This window comes from Scyliorhinus torazame, chromosome 29, assembly GCF_047496885.1.
Source record: "Scyliorhinus torazame isolate Kashiwa2021f chromosome 29, sScyTor2.1, whole genome shotgun sequence".
NCBI lineage: Eukaryota > Metazoa > Chordata > Chondrichthyes > Carcharhiniformes > Scyliorhinidae > Scyliorhinus > Scyliorhinus torazame.
Genome location: NC_092735.1, coordinates 10,243,897 through 10,264,340, shown reverse-complemented (window position 1 = coordinate 10,264,340; position 20,444 = coordinate 10,243,897). Strand labels below are relative to the sequence as shown.

General features: G+C 48.8%; 6 non-coding genes across 6 annotated transcripts; 3 read left to right on the top strand and 3 right to left on the bottom strand.

Moving 5' to 3' along the window:
• The first annotated feature begins 6,580 nt into the window (after nucleotides 1-6,580).
• On the top strand, nucleotides 6,581-6,653 carry trnar-ccu (transfer RNA arginine (anticodon CCU)). The gene has a single exon. It is a non-coding gene; the product is annotated as a tRNA-Arg (tRNA).
• Nucleotides 6,654-8,728: 2,075 nt separating this feature from the next.
• Nucleotides 8,729-8,801, bottom strand: trnar-ccu (transfer RNA arginine (anticodon CCU)). Its single transcript has one exon. It is a non-coding gene; the product is annotated as a tRNA-Arg (tRNA).
• Nucleotides 8,802-11,626: 2,825 nt separating this feature from the next.
• Nucleotides 11,627-11,699, top strand: trnar-ccu (transfer RNA arginine (anticodon CCU)). The gene has a single exon. It is a non-coding gene; the product is annotated as a tRNA-Arg (tRNA).
• Nucleotides 11,700-13,333: 1,634 nt separating this feature from the next.
• On the bottom strand, nucleotides 13,334-13,406 carry trnar-ccu (transfer RNA arginine (anticodon CCU)). Its single transcript has one exon. It is a non-coding gene; the product is annotated as a tRNA-Arg (tRNA).
• Nucleotides 13,407-13,804: 398 nt separating this feature from the next.
• Nucleotides 13,805-13,877, bottom strand: trnar-ccu (transfer RNA arginine (anticodon CCU)). Its single transcript has one exon. It is a non-coding gene; the product is annotated as a tRNA-Arg (tRNA).
• Nucleotides 13,878-20,251: 6,374 nt separating this feature from the next.
• On the top strand, nucleotides 20,252-20,324 carry trnak-cuu (transfer RNA lysine (anticodon CUU)). The gene has a single exon. It is a non-coding gene; the product is annotated as a tRNA-Lys (tRNA).
• Nucleotides 20,325-20,444: the final 120 nt, after the last annotated feature.

The following is a 20,444-nucleotide window of genomic DNA, read 5'->3' as shown; positions in this document are numbered from 1 at the left end:
CTCTTGTCCTTCCCTGAGTTCCATCGCTCCGTCATTGGCGGCCGTGCCTGGGCCCTATGTTCTGGGATTCCATCCCTAAACCCCCTCCAGCTCCCTTCCCCTGTCTCCACAAGATCTCAACGCTGCTTAAACCTTGCCCCTTGGCCCTCGGTTTTGATCACCTCTTCTGGTATCTTCCAGATGAGGCTGGATGTAACATTGTGTTGGTGCACGCTCCTGTGAAGAGCCTTGGGACGTTAAAGGGGCTAGATAAAGGCAGGTTGCTGTTGTAGATAGCTCCAGGATGTTATTTGCGACGACAGGTTTGACAGGTGAAAATAGTTTCCACTCAGGATGCGCACTTTGAAAGTTGAGAAACATGCAGAGTTTCAAGTTTGTCAATTGCTCTTAGATGGTCCCAGATTGGAAAGAGTAAAGGGTTGATGTTAAGTTCAGGGCGGGTGTGGGGGTTGGAGTGCAAACTTCACCACACACTGACCCAAGGCCAGAACTAAACCCAGATGAAATGAAAAATGAAAATCACTTATTGTCACAAGTAGGCTTCAAATGAAGTTACTGTGAAAAGCCCCTAGTCGCCACATTCCGGCGCCTGTTCGGGGAGGCTGTTACGGGAATTGAACCGTGCTGCTGGCCTGCCTTGGTCTGCTTTCAAAGCCAGCGATTTAGCCCGGTGCTAAACTGATCGCTGGTGCTGTGAGGCCACAGTGCTAACCACTGTGCCACCCATCCCACTCCCGGCCTCTTCACCTTGCAAAGATTATCTTCCAGCGTTTACCCAATTGTTCTTCGGGAATCTGCTTTCCCTTCATCTCACTAAAGTCGTGGAGATTTTCAAAGGGAGCAGATTGGAGCTGACGTGAATTTGAATTGAGATTGAGATTAAATTGAGGGGTTAAATGAGCCAGAGGGAAAACGTTTAAGCAGGAACCCCACCCCAGATGGGACTTGAACCCACAATCCCTGGCTTAGGAGGCCAGTGCCTTATCCATTAGGCCAAAGGGGCTACATGGTAGTGAGTGAAATTTGGAAGACTTGATTGACTGATTGTCACATGTACCGAAGTCCAGTGAAAAGCATTTTTTGCGGCCAAGGAAACATACACAGTACGTACACAGTAGACAAAAAGAATAATCGACAAAGTACATTGACAAATAGTGATCGGTCACAGTGCGGAACAAGGGGCCAAACAAAGCAAATACATGAGCAAGAGCAGCTCAGGGCGTTGTGAATAGTGTTCGTACAGGGAACAGATCAGTCCGAGGGGGAGTCGTTGAGGAGTTTAGTAGCTGTGGGGAAGATGCTGTTCCTATGTCTGGATGTGCGGGTCTTCAGACTTCTGTATCTTGTGCCTGATGGAAGGGTCTGGAAGAGGGCAAAGCCTGGGTGGGTCGGGTCTCCGACAATGCTGGCTGCCTTCCTGAGGCAGCGGGAGGTGTAGACAGAATCAATGGGAGGGTGGCGAGCTTGTGCGATGCTTTGGGCTGAGTTCATCCTTTCTCCTTTTAAGGGCCATCCTTTCCCCTTTAAATACTTCCTCAACTCTTCTTCCCATATGGGGCACTGCTCTGCACTGTTGGTCGCTGCGACCTCGGGTTCCTGTGGGTTCATTAAACGTTCCATCGCTTTTGTGGCCATTTCGTCTAATATCTCTTCTATTTCCTCTAATCTCTCTTGCTCTATTTTTAACTTCATTTTCCCTCCCTTTCATTTGGGACAGGGCGATAAGGCGACGATTTGAACTGTGGGTATGGCCTAAGCTATTTTCCGGTTCACAATTCCCTCGATAGTTTTGACACAATATAATGAGTTTACCTTATATCCCTGTTAGTACGCATGCAGGTTAGTACACACTTCCGAAATATGGTGATTTGGTCGATATGGGCTTGCACTTGTGGTTCTTTCTCTTTCATACAATTGGATTTCAAAGTTTTTAGGCTCTCTCGGAGTGACAAAATCACTTCTAATTCGAGTCCCGTCAGATGTCGCCAATAACGTTGCCAATCGGCACCAATAATGTTGCCAATTGGTAATGATGCTCTTTAGAGTCGCCAGGTATCAAATGATACCACCACAAGGCTTTATCTGATATCGATCAAAGGACCACACAACCAGTTAGTCAGTTCAAGTTTAAAGATGGTTTATTTACACCCAAGGGTTACTTCGACATGCAACGCAAAACACGACAAGTTAAACTACACCTAACAACTACAATAACCTGCACTTAACTTCAGGGCAACCGGCTCTATGCAGATGGACAAGGCCTTTGGCCGGACCTTGCGTGGCTGGGTGGAAGAAGTGGCTCTGTTTCTGCTGGGCTCATCCGTCAGATAGCGATCGTTGGTCTTGAACTTGTCTGCCTGGTCGTTATGCTGCACTGGGGTTGGCATAGGCCGGATCCAAGAGAGACCGAGCACACGGCTGTGTCTCTTCTTATCCCTCTGGGATTTCGCGCTATTTGGGGCGGTCCTTAACTTGGACCCAATAATTCGACAGGCTTCGATCACTGCCTTCGCTTTTGGCCAATAAAGGGGCGGGTTCCTTGGTGGCTGGGCGTGTCCTTACAAGTCATTGACCTTGTCTGTTTGGGCTCGCTGAGTAAAAGGAGTGGCGCCGATCAGTCTGTATCGGTTACCTGAGTACAGTTCTTTTGTTCTGGGGAAATGGGCCATTAGAATGCAAATGAGCGGGGGTTTCGATCACGTCTAGCTATCTGAGTTGCAAATACACACACAAGCCCTGAGTGTGTCTGAGTCCTGGGTTGGCCATAATTCCCATGGTCCTTTGCAGGTGGCCATCTGAGATGTCTACAAGTTTTCTGCATCTGGGGAGGGGATTCAAATAACAGGAGAGGCTGCTTCAGGTGAGAGAAACAGGTAACATTTCAGGTGAATTAATTTGCCGAGAATCTGACAGGCCATTCATCCCATTGTGTCCGTACTGGCTCTTTGGCAGGTCCATGAAACAAATTCATCCCAATCCCCTCCTTCTGCGCCTTGCAAATTGTCCCTTCCAGAAGGTCATAACAAATAGGAACAGGACGAGGCCATTCGGCCCTTCGAGCCTGTCCTGCCATTTAATAAGCCCATGGCTGCTCTGACACTCACTAAGCTCACGTTCCTGCCTTCTCTCCGCGTTCCCCTACTCACTTAAAGGTGCCTCTCCATTAAATATCCATGGATCAAAAATGATAGCGACAAAGTCAAAGAAATGGGAAATACAGAAATCCAAAGGAAGGACCCTGACCCCATCCATTACACACACTGCTGAAAACGCCATGGTGTCGATCTTTAACTGGACATCACTCCAGTGGGGACTCAAACCCACTCTCCCTGGCACAGGAGGCTAGGACCTTACCATCCCGTCCATGAGATTCATCGCGCACTGATACCCACCTGAGGACACTATCAGGTGGTACTCCCCTTGGCTAGATCTGGCCTCTATTCATCCTGGAACGCAATGAGAGCCACTTCTCCTCCACGAAATATCATCTCTCCCCCTCAGCCCTCATCTCCAACAATGTGTGAAGAATGACGAAGATTGACTTGTGATTTTCTTCATTCAGCCCCTGGCCATGAGGGTTGATACCCAACACCCTGATACCCAACACCCTGATACCCAACACCCTGATACCCAACACCCTGATACCCAACACCCTGATACCCAACACCCTGATACCCAACACTCTGATACCCAACACCCTGATACCCAACACTCTGATACCCAACACCCTGATACCCAACACCCTGATACCCAACACCCTGATACCCAACACCCTGATACCCAACACCCTGATACCCAACACCCTGATACCCAACACTCTGATACCCAACACCCAGATACCCAACACCCTGATACCCAACACCCTGATACCCAACACCCTGATACCCAACACCCTGACACCCAACACCCTGATACCCAACACTCTGATACCCAACACTCTGATACCCAACACCCTGATACCCAACACCCTGATACCCAACACCCTGATACCCAACACCCTGATACCCAACACTCTGATACCCAACACTCTGATACCCAACACTCTGATACCCAACACCCTGATACCCAACAGCCTGATACCCAACACTCTGATACCCAACACTCTGATACTCAACACTCTGATACCCAACACCCCGATACCCAACACCCTGATACCCAACACCCTGATACCCAACACCCTGATACCCAACACCCTGATACCCAACACCCTGATACCCAACACCCTGATACCCAACACTCTGATACCCAACACCCTGATGCCCAACACCCTGATACCCAACACCCTGATACCCAACACCCTGATACCCAACACTCTGATACCCAACACCCAGATACCCAACACCCTGATACCCAACACCCTGATACCCAACACCCTGATACCCAACACCCTGACACCCAACACCCTGATACCCAACACTCTGATACCCAACACTCTGATACCCAACACCCTGATACCCAACACCCTGATACCCAACACCCTGATACCCAACACCCTGATACCCAACACTCTGATACCCAACACTCTGATACCCAACACTCTGATACCCAACACCCTGATACCCAACAGCCTGATACCCAACACTCTGATACCCAACACTCTGATACTCAACACTCTGATACCCAACACCCCGATACCCAACACCCTGATACCCAACACCCTGATACCCAACACCCTGATACCCAACACCCTGATACCCAACACCCTGATACCCAACACCCTGATACCCAACACTCTGATACCCAACACCCTGATGCCCAACACCCTGATACCCAACACCCTGATACCCTACACCCTGATACCCAACACCCTGATACCCAACACCCTGATACCCAACACCCTGATACCCAACACCCTGATACCCAACACCCTGATACCCAACATCCTGATACCCAACACTCTGATATCCAACACCCTGATACCCAACACTCTGATACCCAACACCCTGATACCCAACATCCTGATACCCAACACCCTGATACCCAACACCCTGATACCCAACACCCTGATACCCAACACCCTGATACCCAACACTCTGATACCCAACACTCTGATATCCAACACCCTGATACCCAACACTCTGATACCCAACACCCTGATACCCAACACCCTGATACCCAACTCCCTGAAACCCAACACTCTGATACCCAACACCCTGATACCCAACACCCTGATACCCAACACCCTGATACCCAACACCCTGATACCCAACACCCTGATACCCAACACTCTGATACCCAACACCCTGATACCCAACACCTTGATACCCAACACTCTGCCCGGCCGTGCCAGCTGATAGGCAATGGGTCTTGCTCCCTGGGTACTGCCCCCCTCTCGATCAAATCTGCTGTCACCAGCCCAACCACATCACCAAACCAACTCTTGGCCAAGAATTGATCTCATATAATATTCTGTCCTGCACGCGGTCTGTTTGAATTCCCTCCCCCAACCTCTCCACCTTTCTCCCCGCTGTGTGCTTTAGATCGGAATGCGACTTCAAACACCGCTCGTTGACCTCGGTTTGATCACCTCTCTGTATCTCTTCCGGAGGTGGCTGGATGGTAAATTTTAGACAGATAGATAGAATTTACAGTGCAAAAAGAGGCCATTTGGCCCATCGAGTCTGCGCCGGCCCTTGGAAAGAGCACCCCATGCATCTACCCTATCCCCGTAACCCAGGGACTCCACCTAAACTTTTGTTCACTAAGGGGCAATTTAGCGTGGCCAATCCTCCTAACCTGCACTTCTTTGGACGATGGGAGGAAACCCACGCAGACACGGTGGGGAAAAGTGCAAACTCCACAATGATAGTAACACTAGGGTGGAATTGAACCCGGAACTCTGTAGCTGTGAGGCAGCAGAGCGAACCAAAAACATACTTCACCCCAGATGGGACTCAAACCCACAATCCCTGGCTTTGGAAGTCAGTGCCTTATCCATTAGGCCACTGGGGCTACATGCAATAAGTAGCGACTCCATCGTCCCAGATCTCTATACACAAGTTTTTCCTTTGCCCCATAGCATCCAAAAGGTAAGGTGGAGTTACCGGGATAAGGTGGAGGCGTGAGCTTAAGTCGGGTACTCTTTCCAAGGGCCGGTGCAGAGCTGATGGGCCGAATGGCCTCCTTCTGCACTGTAGATTCGATGATTCACTGATTCTATGCCGGCCTCACTCTGCATCACACCAACTCTCCAGCCAACTCAGCTAAACAATCTGTATTTGGTGGGAACAGGCTCTTGAGAAGAGCCTTGGAGCATTAAAGGGGCTAGATAAATGCAGGCTACTGTTGTTGATGGCTCCAAGAATTCATTACATTGTGTACTTGTGTATGTCCTGTGTTCTTTTCTTGTACGGAACGATCTGTCTGGACTGTACACAGAACAATACTTTTCACTGTACCTCGGTACACATGACAATAAATTAAATTCAGATTCCAATTCAGGGTGTTGTTAGCAATGGCGGGTGAAAATAGTTTCCATTCATGATGAACACTTTGAGAAACACGAGACATTTCAGAGATGTTCGTTCCCCATCGGCAGCCTCTTTTCAATTGTGCTTTGATAGAGGCAGGACCGCACATAGCCCCAGTGGCCTAATGGATAAGGCACTGGCCTCCTAAGCCAGGGATTATGGGTTCGAGTCCCATCTGGGGTGGTGTGTGTATTTTGAAACATTCTCTCGCTGGCTCCTCAGAGCCCCTCAATTCAAATTCATTCCAGCTCCAATCTGCTTTCTTCAACAATCCCCATGGCGCCAGTGAGCTGAGGGAAGTAGATTCAGTAAAAGCATCGAGGCAATTGGATAAACACCGGAAGATAAGATTTGTTGAGGAAAGAGGAAGGGAGTGGGATTAACTGCAGAGCTCCAGCAAAGAGCTAGGAGAAGTACAGTGGGCCGAAGGGCCCAATTCCTCACTGGCAAGTTCCGCATTCTAAGCAAGTCCATGCATCTGAAATGTTTGGGTAAAATTCTCCGTTTCAGAGCCTAAGTGTTGACGCCAGGACTAAATTGCATGCGGTTGGCGCTCCCATTGGGGGCGTTATTTCTCGAGCAATTCATGACGTGCCAATGGGCTAGCTCTCTGCCCACGTGAATCGAGAGCAATTCTCGTTCCCGCCGCCGTTGGATTGGCTGGGGCCGGAATTGACCCTGGAGATGCTTATAAACACCCATTCCATCCGAGAAGAGCTCCTGCACCCCCTCCAACCGATTAGCGGATGTGGAGCGTGACCGAATGTTGGATGCGGCGGAGGAGAGATGGGACACACCCTTCCGCAGGGTGGCCAGGAGGCTACCGCCTCGCGGTGGTCAACCGGGCCTGGGCAGAGGTGGCAAGAGGCGGTGAATGCTGCGAACCTCACCAGGCGGACTTGCAGTTAGTGACGCAAGAAGATGAACAACCTCCATAGGGCAGCTTGGGTGAGTCACCACCTCTGTTCCCCGGGCATCACAGTTGAATCTTCGCCACATTGATTGTTGGGTACTTGTGGACGGATTTCTCCGAGGTCAGTGGTGAGCGCTGTCATTGCCATCTGTAGTGCATTGAAATTCCAATGTGCTTATTGTTCATGAACAGTTACTGTACGGAATAGTACCAGCAGAGGGAGTCTGAAGAATCTGTTTCCATAAAGGGGCCATGCCGATTTTACATGTGTTCTGTTCATTCTGGGCTTTCTCTGCCCGTTTCCTGTCCCAAGAGCCTCACACTGATGGCGAGGATGATGTAAGATGTGAAGCCATGAATCTTTTCGGAGGGGTGTTTGCACATTTTATGCGGAGGAGGCAGCATTTTAAGTTGCGGGTTTACAGCCGCAATCAGACGGGCACACAAGCTGCTCAGCTCTAACAAGCAAGGAAGCTGTTCCAGAGTCGCTTCATCACTCTTCCTGATTCAAATGGCATTGCCTGTGCCCTGTCTACCAAGCTTGGACGCACATCTGGAGCCATCCTCTGTATTGGGGCGGCACGTTCGGCCTACCTGGGGGGGCGACTGTAGGCCAACCTAGAGGGCGGTGAAATGTATCTTGGACCAATTAAAAGACAGACAAAATGAACCTTCCAGTACAATAAAGTAAATGAATGCAGGTAAGAGAAATGTGATGTATATATACAATTGATTATAAATATGAGAATGCCATTAAAAAGATTTTTTTTAAAAATCTGCTTCCCTCAGCTCACTGTTGCCATGCGGATTGATGAACATAAGAACATAAGAACTAGGAACAGGAGTAGGCCATTTGGCCCCTCGAGCCTGCTCCGCCATTCAATGAGATCATGGCTGATCTTTGTGGACACAGCTCCACTCTCCGGCCCGTACACCATATCCCCGAATCCCTTTATTCTTTTGAAAGGCATCTATCTTTTTTTTTAAACCGTTTAAAGAAGGAGCCTCAACTGCTTCACTGGGCAAGGAATTCCAGAGATTCACAACCCTTTGGGTGAACAAGTTCCTCCCACACTCCGTCCTAAATCTACCTCCCCTTATTTTGAGGCTATGCCCCCTAGTGCTGCTTTCACCCGCCAGTGGAAACAACCTGCCCGCATCTATACTATCTATTCCCCTTCATAATTTTATATGTCTCAATAAGATCCCCCCGCATCCTGCTAAACTCGAATGAGTACAGTCCCAGTCTGAAGAGAGCAGATTGGAGCTGGAATGAATTTGAATGGGGATTGAATTGAGGGGCTCTGAGGAGCCAGCGAGAGAATGTTTCAAAATACACACAAACCACCCCAGATGGGACTTGAACCCACAACCCCTGGCTTAGGAGGCCAGTGCCTGATCCATTAGGCCACTGGGGCTACATGCTACACTATCTCAATCAAAGCACAATTGAAAAGAGGCTGCTGATGGAGAACGATCATCTCTGAAATGTCTCGTGTTTCTCAAAGTGCTCATCATGAATGGAAACTATTTTCACCCGCCATTGCTAACAACACCCTGAATTGGAATCTGAATGTAATTTATTGTCACGTGTCCCGAGGTACAGTGAAAAGTATTGGATAAGGCACTGGCCTCCTAAGCCAGGGATTGTGGGTTCAAGTCCCATCTGGGGTGATGTGTGTATTTTGAAATATTTGCTCGCTGGCTCCTCAGAGCCCCTCAACAAACAGTGATTGGTTACAGTGCGGAACAAGGGCCAAACAAAGCAAATACATGAGCAAGAGCAGCTCAGGGTATTGTGAATAGTATTTGTACAGGGAACAGATCAGTGCGAGGGAGAGTCGTTGAGGAGTCTAGTAGCTGTGGGGAAGAAGCTGTTTCTATATCTGGATGTGGGGGTCTTCAGACCTCTGTATATTCTGCCTGGCTCGTTGGCAGATCCATGAAACAAATTCATCCCAATCCCCTCCTTCTGCGCCTTGCAAATTGTCCCTTCCAGAAGGTCATAACAAATAGGAACAGGAGGAGGCCATTCGGCCCTTCGAGCCTGCTCTGCCGTTTAATAAGCCCATGGTTGCTCTGACACTCACTAAGCTCACGTTCCTGCCTTCTCTCTGCGTTCCCCTACTCACTTAAAGGTGCCTCTCCACTAAATATCCATGGATCAACACCCTGATACCCAACACCCTGATACCCAACACTCTGATACCCAACACCCTGATACCCAACACCCTGATACCCAACACTCTGATACCCAACACCCTGATACCCAACACCCTGATACCCAACACCCTGATACCCAACACCCTGATACCCAACACTCTGATACCCAACACCCTGATACCCAACACCGTGATACCCAACACCCTGATACCCAACACCCTGATACCCAACACCCTGATATCCAACACTCTGATACCCAACACTCTGATACCCAACACCCTGATACCCAACACCCTGATACCCAACACCCTGATACCCAACACCCTGATACCCAACACTCTGATACCCAACACCCTGATACCCAACACCCTGATACCCAACACCCTGATACCCAACACCCTGAAACCCAACACCCTGATACCCAACACTCTGATACCCAACACCCTGATACCCAACACTCTGATACCCAACACCCTGATACCCAACACTCTGATACCCAACACCCTGATCCCCAACACCCTGATTCCCAACACTCTGATACCCAACACCCTGATACCCAACACTCTGATACCCAACACCCTGATACCCAACACCCTGATACCCAACACCCTGATACACAACACCCTGATACCCAACACTCTGATACCCAACACCCTGATACCCAACAGCCTGATACCCAACACCCTGATACCCAACACCCTGATACCCAACACCCTGATACCCAACACTCTGATACCCAACACCCTGATATCCAACACCTTGATACCCAACACTCTGCCCGGCCGTGCCAGCTGATAGGCAATGGGTCTTGCTCCCTGGGTGCTGCCCCCCTCTCGATCAAATCTGCTGTCACCAGCCCACCCACATCACCAAACCGACTCTTGGCCAAGAATTGATCTCATATAATATTCTGTTCTGCACGCGGTCTGTTTGAATTCCCTCCCCCAACCTCTCCACCTTTCTCCCCCTGTGTGCTTTAGATCGGAATGCTACTTCAAACACCGCTCGTTGACCTCGGTTTGATCACCTCTCTGTATCTCTTCCTGAGGTGGCTGGATGGTAAATTTTAGACAGATAGATGGAATTTACAGTGCAGAAGGAGACCATTTGGCCCATCGAGTCTGCACCGGCCCTTGGAAAGAGCACCCCATGCATCTACCCTATCCCCGTAACCCAGGGACTCCACCTAAACGTTTGTTCACTAAGGGGCAATTTAGCGTGGCCAATCCTCCTAACCTGCACTTCTTTGGACGATGGGAGGAAACCCACGCAGACACGGTGGGGGAAAGTGCAAACTCCACAATGATAGTAACACTAGGGCGGAATTGAAACCAGAACTCTGTAGCTATGAGGCAGCAGTGCTAACCAAAAATATGCTTCACCTCAGATGGGACTCAAACCCACAATCCCTGGCTTTGGAAATCAGTGCCTTATCCATTAGGCCACTGGGGCTACATGCAATAAGTAGCGACTCCATAGTCCCAGATCACCATACACTAATTTTTCCTTTGCCCCACAGCATCCAAAAGGTAAGGTGGAGTTACGGGGATAAGGTGGAGGCGTGAGCTTAAGTCGGGTACTCTTTCCAAGGGCCGGTGCAGAGCTGATGGGCCGAATGGCCTCCTTCTGCACTGTAGATTCTATGATTCACTGATTCTATGCCGGCCTCGCTCTGCATCACGCCAACTCTCCACCCAACTCAGCTAAACAATCTGTATTTGGTGGGAACAGGCTCTTGAGAAGAGCCTTGGAGCATTAAAGGGGCTAGATAAATGCAGGCTGCTGTTGTTGATGGCTCCAAGAATTCATTACATTGTGTACTTGTGTATGTCCTGTGTTCTTTTCTTGTACAGAACGATCTGTCTGGACTGTACACAGAACAATACTTTTCACTGTACCTCGGTACACGTGACAATAAATTAAATTCAGATTCCAATTCAGGGTGTTGTTAGCAATGGCGGGTGAAAATAGTTTCCATTCATGATGAGCACTTTGAGAAACACGAGACATTTCAGAGATGTTCGTTCCCCATCGGAAGCCTCTTTTCAATTGTGCTTTGATTGAGGCAGAACAGCACGTAGCCCCAGTGGCCTAATGGATAAGGCACTGGCCTCCTAAGCCAGGGATTGTGGGTTCGAGTCCCATCTGGGGTGGTGTGTGTACTTTGCAACATTCTCTCGCTGGCTCCTCAGAGCCCCTCAATTCAATCTCCATTCAAATTCATTCCAGCTCCAATCTGCTCTCTTCAACAATCCCCATGGCGACAGTGAGTTGAGGGAAGTAGATTCAGTAAAAGCATCGAGGCAATTGGATAAACACCGGAAGATAAGATTTGTTGAGGAAAGAGAAAGGGAGTGGGATTAACTGCAGAGCTCCAGCAAAGAGCTAGGAGAAGTACAGTGGGCCGAAGGGCCCAATTCCTCACTGGCAAGTTCCGCATTCTAAGCATGTCCATGCATCTGAAATGTTTGGGTAAAATTCTCCGTTTCAGAGCCTAAGTGTTGACGCCAGGACTAAATTGCATGTGGTTGGCGCTCCCATTGGGGGTGTTATTTCTCGAGCAATTCATGACGTGCCAATGGGCTAGCTCTCTGCCCAGGTGAATCGAGAGCAATTCTCGTTCCCGCCGCCGTTGGATTGGCTGGGGCCGGAATTGACGCTGGAGATGCTTATCCCATTCCATCCGAGAAGAGCTCCTGCACCCCCTCCAACCGATTAGCGGATGTGGAGCGTGACCGAATGTTGGATGCGGCTGAAGAGAGATGGGACACCCCCTTCCGCAGGGTGGGCAGGAGGCTACCGCCTCGCGGTGGTCGACCGGGCCTGGGCAGAGGTGGCAAGAGGCGGTGAATGCTGCAAACCTCACCAGGCGGACAGGCACACAGTGACGCAAGAAGATGAACAACCTCCATAGGGCAACTTGGGTGAGTCACCATCTCTGTTCTCCGGGCATCACAGTTGAATCTTCGCCTCATTGATTGTTGGGTTCTTGTAGACGGATTTCTCCGAGGTAAGTGGTGAGCGCTGTCAATTGCCACCTGTCGTGCATTGAAATTCCAATGTGCTTATTGTTCATGAACAGTTACTATACGGAATAGTACCAGCAGAGGGAGTCTGAAGAATCTGTTTCCATAAAGGGGCCATGCCGATTTTACATGTGTTCTGTTCATACTGGGCTTTCTCTGCCCGTTTCCTGTCCCAAGAGCCTCACACTGATGGCGAGGATGATGTAAGATGTGAAGCCATGAATCTTTTGGGAGGGGTGTTTGCACATTTTATGCGGAGGAGGCAGCATTTTAAGTTGCCGGTTTACAGCCGCAATCAGACGGGCACACAAGCTGCTCAGCTCTAACAAGCAAGGAAGCTGTTCCAGAGTAGCTTCATCACTCTTCCTGATTCAAATGGCATTGCCTGTGCCCTGTCTACCAAGTTTAGACGCACATCTGGAGCCATCCTCTGTATTGGGGCCCCACGTTAGATCTACCTGGGGGGGAGGACTGTAGGCCAACCTAGAGGGCGGCGAAATGTATCTTGGACCAATTAAAAGACAGACAAAATGAACCTTCCAGTACAATAAAGTAAATGAATGCAGGTAAGAGAAATGTGATGTATATATACAATTGATTATAAATATGAGAATGCCAATAAAAATATATTTTTTTAAAATCTGCTTCCCTTAGCTCACTGTCGCCATGGGGATTGTTGAAGAGAGCAGATTGGAGCTGGAATGAATTTGAACGGAGAGGTTCTGAAGAGCCAGCGAGAGAATGTTTCCAAATACACACACCACCCCAGATGGGACTCGAACCCACAATCCCTGGCTTAGGAGGCCAGTGCCTTATCCATTAGGCCACTGGGGCTACATGTCACACAAGCCCTCAATCGGAGCGCCAACCGCAGCAATTTCGTCCTGGCGTCAACACTTAGGCTCTGAAACGGAGAACTTTACCCAACATTTCAGATGCATGGACTTGCCTAGAATGTGGAACTTGCCAGTGTGGAATTGGGCCCTTCAGCCCACTGTACTTCTTCTAGCTCTTTGCTGGAGCTCTGCAGTTAATCCCACTCCCTTCCTCTTTCCTCGACAAATCTTATCTTCCGGTGTTTATCCAATTGCCTCGATACTTTTACTGAATCTGCTTCCCTCAGCTCGCTGTCGCCATGGGGATTGTTGAAGAGAGCAGATTGGAGCTGGAATGAATTTGAATGGAGAGGTTCTGAGGAGCCAGCGAGAGAATGTTTCAAAATACACATACACCACCCCAGATGGGACTCGAACCCACAATCCCTGGCTTAGGAGGCCAGTGCCTTATCCATTAGGCCACTGGGGCTACGTGCTGTCCTGCCTCAATCAAAGCACAATTGAAAAGAGGCTGCCGATGGGGAACGAACATCTCTGAAATGTCTCGTGTTTCTCAAAGTGCTCATCATGAATGGAAACTATTTTCACCCGCCATTGCTAACAACATCCTGAATTGGAATCTGAATTTAATTTATTGTCATGTGTACTGAGGTACAGTGAAAAGTATTGTTCTGCGTACAGTCCAGACAGATGGTTCCGTACAAGAAGAGAACATACAACATACATAAGTACACAATGTAATGAATTCTTGGCGCCATCAACAACAATAGCCTGCATTTATCTAGCCCCTTTAATGCTCCAAGGCTCTTCTCAAGAGCCTGTTCCAACCAAATACAGATTGATTAGCTCAGTTGACTGGAGGGTTGGCGTGATGCAGAGCGAGGCCAGCATAGAATCGACAGTGCAGATGGAGGCCATTCGGCCCATCAGTCTGGACTGTACACAGAACAATACTTTTCACTGTACCTCGCTACACGTGACAATAAATTACATTCAGATTCCAATTCAGGGTGTTGTTAGCAATGGCGGGTGAAAATAGTTTCCATTCATGATGAGCACTTTGAGAAACACGAGACATTTCAGAGATGTTCGGTCTCCATCGGCAGCCTCTTTTCAATTGTGCTTTGATTGAGCCTGCATGACATGTAGCCCCAGTGGCCTAATGGATAAGGCACTGGGATTGTGGGTTCGAGTCCCATCTGGGGTGGTTTATGTGTATTTTGAAACATTCTCTCGCTGGCTCCTCGGAGCCCCTCAATTCAATCCCCATTCAAATTCATTCCAGCTCCAATCTGCTCTCTTCAACAATCCCCATGGAGACAGTGAGCTGAGGGAAGCAGATTCAGTCAAAGCTTCGAGGCAATTGGATAAACACCGGAAGATAAGATTTGTCGAGGAAAGAGGAAGGGAGTGGGATTAACTGCAGAGCTCCAGCAAAGAGCTAGGACAGGACAGTGGGCCGAAGGGCCCAATTCCACACTGGCAAGTTCCGCATTCTCGGCAAATCCATGCATCTGAAATGTTGGGTAAAATTCTCCGTTTCAGAGCCTAAGTGTTGACGCCAGGACTAAATTGCATGCGGTTGGCGCTCCCATTGGGGGCGCTATTTCCCGAGCAACTCATGACATGCTATCGGGCTAGATCTCTGCCCACGAGAATCGAGAGCAATTCTCGTTCTCGCCGTAGTTGGATTCGCTGGGGCAGGAATTGGCGCTGCAGAGCTTGACAAGCTGGAGCTGCTTATAAACACCCATTCCATCCGAGACGATGGCTCCGTGAAGAGCTGCCCTGCCCCCCCAACCGATTAGCGGATATGGAGCGTGACCGAATGTTGGATGCGGCGGAGATGAGATGAGACACCCGCTTCCGCAGGGTGGGCAGAAGGCAACCGGCTCGTGGTGGTCAACCAGACCTGGGCGGAGATGGCAAGAGGCAGTGGGTGCTGCGACCCTCACCAGGCTGACTGGCACGCAGTGATGCAAGAAGATGAACCACCTCCTTAGGGCAGCTCGGGTAAGTCACCACCTCTGTTCCCCTGGCATCATTCCTGGCATCACAGCTGACTCTTCGCCACATTGATTGTTGGGTATTTGTGGGCGGATTTCTCCGAGGTCAGTGGTGAGCGCTGTCATTTGCCACCTGTAGTGTATTAAAATTCCAATGTACGTATTGTTCATGTGCACTTACTATACGGAATAGTACCAGCAGAGGGAGTCTGAAGAATCGGTTTTCATTAACGGACCATGCCGATTTTACATGTGTTCTGTTTATTCTGGGCTGTCTCTGCCCATTTCCTGTGCCAAGAGCCTCACACTGATGGCGAGGATGATGTAAGATGTGAAGCCATGAATCTTTTCGGAGGAGTGTTTGTACATTTTATGCGGAGGAGGCAGCATTTTAAGTTGCGGGTATACAACCGCAATCAGACGGGCACACAAGCTGCTCAGCTCCAACAAGCAAGGAAGCTGTTCGCTGTTCCAGAGTAGCTTCATCACTCTTCCTGATTCAAATGGCATTGCCTGTGCCCTATCTACCAAGCTTAGACGCACATCTGGAGCCATCTTCTGTATTGGGGCGGCACATTAGACCTACCTGGGGGGACGGACGGACGGACGGACGGGGGTGGGGGGGGGGGGGGGGGGGACTGTAGGCCAACCTAGAGGGCGGCAAAATGTATATAGGACCAATTAAAAGAAAGACAAAATGAACCTTTCAGTACAATAAAGTAAATGAATGCAGGTAAGAGAAATGTGATGTATATATACAATTGATTATAAATATGAGAAATGCCATTAAAAAGATTTTTTTTGAAAATCTGCTTCCCTCAGCTCACTGTCACCATGGGGATTGTTGAAGAGAGCAGATTGGAGCTGGAATGAATTTGAATGGAGATTCTCTGAAGAGCCAGTGCAAGAACGTTTGAAAATCCACACACCACCCCAGATGGGACTTGAACCCACAATCCCTAGCTTAGGAGGCCAGTGCCTTATCCATTAGGCCACCGGGGACATGTATCACCCTGTCTCAATCAAAGCACAATTGAAAAGAGGCTGCCGATGGAGACCGAACATCTCTGAAATGTCTCGTGTTTCTCAAAGTGCTCGTCATGAATGGAAACTATTTTCACCCGCCATTGCTAACTACACCCTGAATTGGAATCTGAATTTAATTTATGGTCACGTGTCCCGAGGTGCAGTGAAAAGTATTGTTCTGTGTACAGTCCAGACAGATCGTTTCGTGCAAGAGATGAACATAGGACATGCACAAGTACACAATGTAATGTACTCTTGGAACCATCAACAACAACAGCCTGCATTTATCTAGCCCCTTTAATGCTCCAAGGCTCTTCTCCGGGGCCTGCTCCAACCAAATACAGATTATTTAGCTCAGTTGGCTGGAGAGTTGGCGGGATGCCGAGCGAGGCCGGCATACCGGGTGCTCCGGTTTCCTCCCACAGTCCAAAGATTAGGTGGACTGGCCACGTTAAATTGCCCCTTAGTGAACAAGAGTTTAGGTGGGTGTCATGTGAGAGTACCTTTAAGAAATGGATGTTTAAGCAATGTACCTTTAAGAAATGGAGCTGATCATATTACTGAGTTGATGTCAGAGGGTGGGGGGAGCTGAGCTCACTTCTGCTTTTTTGAGTTTCAGTTTGAGAAGGCAGCTAGGAGTGCCTGCGAGTTTTGCTGAGAGCTGCAGGAAGAAACACAGAGCTGTCTGTTGATGTCTGCAATCCAAAGACTATAAATATATTGAATGTAACCTAATGTGTTATTATTTTTGAAGGTTTGAAGTCTTTTGGATGTTTAAAGGAACAGTTTGAAGGATTATTTTGTGTTGTACTCTTTTGGGGTTATCTTTGAAGTAATGGGTGTTAAGATATTCAATGTTTGTTTTTAAAAGGTTAACTTGAGTTCATAGAATAAACATTGTTTTGTTTTAAAAACCATTTGTCCATTTCTGCTGTATCACACCTGGAGAGTATGCCGTCTGCTTCCCACACCACAATTGATTAAAAGTTGTGAGTCGGTTGAACTCCATGAAACACTTTGGGGTTCTGTAAACCCGGATCCATAACAGTGGGGTTACTGGGTTACGGTGGAGGCGTGGGGTGCTTTTTCCAAGGGCCAGTGCAGACTCGATGGGCCAAATGACCTCTTTTTGCACTGTAAATTCCATCTATCTGTCTAAAATTTACCATCCAGCCACCTCAGGAAGAGATACAGAGACGTGATCAAACCGAGGTCAACGAGCGGTGTTTGAAGTAGCATTCTGATCTAAAGCACACAGGGGGGAGAAAGGTGGAGAGGTTGGGGGAGGGAATTCAAACAGACCGCGTGCAGGGCAGAATATTATATGAGATCGATTCTTTGCCAAGAGTTGGTTTGGTGATGTGGGTGGGCTGGTGACAGCAGATTTGATCGAGAGGGGGGCAGTACCCAGGGAGCAAGACCCATTGCCTATCAGCTGGCACGGCCGGGCAGAGTGTTGGGTATCAGGGTGTTGGGTATCAGGGTGCTGGGTATCAGAGTGTTGGGTATCAGGGTGTTGGGTATCAGGGTGTTGGGTATCAGGGTGTTGGGTATCAGGGTGTTGGGTATCAGGGTGTTGGGTATCAGGGTGTTGGGTATCAGGGTGTTGGGTATCAGGGTGTTGGGTATCAGGGTGTTGGATATCAGGGTGTAGGGTACCAGAGTGTTGGGTATCAGGGTGTTGGGTATCAGGGTGTTGGGTATCAGGGTGTTGGGTATCAGGGTGTTGGGTATCAGGGTGTTGGGTATCAGGGTGTTGGGTATCAGAGTGTTGGGTATCAGGGTGTTGGATATCAGGGTGTAGGGTATCAGAGTGTTGGGTATCAGGGTGTTGGGTATCAGGGTGTTGGGTATCAGGGTGTTGGGTATCAGGGTGTTGGGTATCAGGGTGTTGGGTATCAGGGTGTTGGGTATCAGGGTGTTGGGTATCGGGCTGAGGCACCGGGATTCGGTTCTCATGAACAAGCGGTCGCGAGGAGAGATTGGGGAGCAACTAGGAAAAAGATACGAGTTCAGCATTGGGACAGCAGGAATCTCAGAGAAGGTTTAGCCCAGTTACCGAGGGGGAGGGCGGGAAGCAACGGAAGCAGCTGATTGGATGTGATCTCAACCCTCATGGCCAGCGGCTTAATGAAGAAAATCACAAGTCAATATTCGTCATTCTTCACACGTTGTTGGAGATGTAGCCACCTGGGTTGGCCACTTCCCGACTTAAAATGGAGAACCGCAAAGACTACAGGGAAATTCAGCCAACACAGGCAAAAACTAGCAAATACAGAAATCCTGTGTATTAGAACTTGCAAAAACCAGACAGCACTGAAACCAGCAGCCACCTGCATATTAATGAGCGATCCCCGAGAACAATTGAAACATTTAAGGTGAATAAGGCCAAGCCAGACTCCTCGGCGCCAGCAGGAGCCAAGACAAAGGGAGGCCAACGGACATTTAGGGACCGCTCAGCGATCAGGGAACAACTCCAGTATTGGAGAAATCGATCCAAGTGATCGGAACGTAGTCCAATCACTTGGAACCAGATACGGGGTCCGCCCCGAAGGGCGGGAAGCCCCTGGGGACTATGAAGTAGAGTCCCCAAGTCCAAATCGACCTTCTTGGCAGGGTCACGCAGCAACTCGAATCAACCCTTGAGAGTGAACTGTCTAAGCTTCCGCATCAACCAAGTAAGTCTCCAGTCGACGCTCGCTACGAGATAGGCGCTCCTAGCTACCAGCCCATACCAGCTTTTGAATCCTGCAGACTCAGATCGAACGAAAGACCCTGACCTGGTGGGCCAATTCCGAAGCTAAGTATAGGCCTTTTAGTGATAGAGAATAGTCTATAAAGTAGAGTTTATGCATGAGTAGTGATTGACTGTGTATAATAAAGGTGTTTTGATTTGAATCTTACTAATTGGTGTGTCGAGTTATTGATCAGTACTTGAACTTGAACCTCGTGGCAGTATCATAAAGATACCTGGAGACTCTAGAGCAAAGGTTATAGAAACAGAGCAAATTAAGTAAAGATACAACGGGCAACATTTAAGAGCCGACCAAAAGTTAGCAACAGAGATGAGGGCTGAGGGATGAGAGATGATTTTTTGTGGAGGAGAAGTGGCTCTCATTGCGTTCCAGGATGAATAGAGGCCAGATCTAGCCAAGGGGAGTACCACCTGATAGTGTCCTCAGGTGGGTATCAGTGCGCGATGAACCTCATGGACGGGATGGTAAGGTCCTAGCCTCCTGAGCCAGGGAGAGCGGGTTTGAGTCGCCACTGGAGTGATGTCCAGTTAAAGATTGACACCATGGCGTTTTCAGCAGTGTGTGTAATGGATGGGGTCAGGGTCCTTCCTTTGGATTCCTGTATTTCCCATTTCTTTGACTTTGTCGCTATCATTTTTGATCCATGGATATTTATTGGACAAATGCCTTTAAGTTGAGCAGAAAAAGTGAGTTGGGGAATTCAGGGTTGTGTAGAGAAAGCAGGAACGTGGGCTGAGTGAGTGTCAGAGCAGCCATGGGCTTATTAAACGGCAGAGCAGGCTCGAAGGGCTGAATGGCCTCGTCCTGTTCCTATTTCTTGTGGTCTTATGGAAGAGAAAATTTGCTGCTATTGCTCATGTATTTGCTTTGTTTGGCCCCTTGTTCTGCACTGTGACCGATCACTGTTTGTCGATGTACTTTGTCGATTATTCTTTTTGTCTACTGTGTACGTATTGCGTTCGTTTCCTTGACCACAGAAAAATGCTTATCACTGGACTTCGGTACATGTGACAATAAATAAATCAAGACGTCCAAATTTCAATCACTAACATGCAGCCCCAGTGGCCTAATGGATAAGGCACTGGCCTCTTAAGCCAGGTATTGTGGGTTCGAGTCCTATCTGGGGTGGTGCTTAATTTTAAACATTCTCCCTCTGGCTCATTGCAACCCCTCAATTCAATCTCAATCTCAATTCAAATTCACGTCAGCTCCAATCTGCTCTCTTTAAAAATCCCGACGACTTTCGTA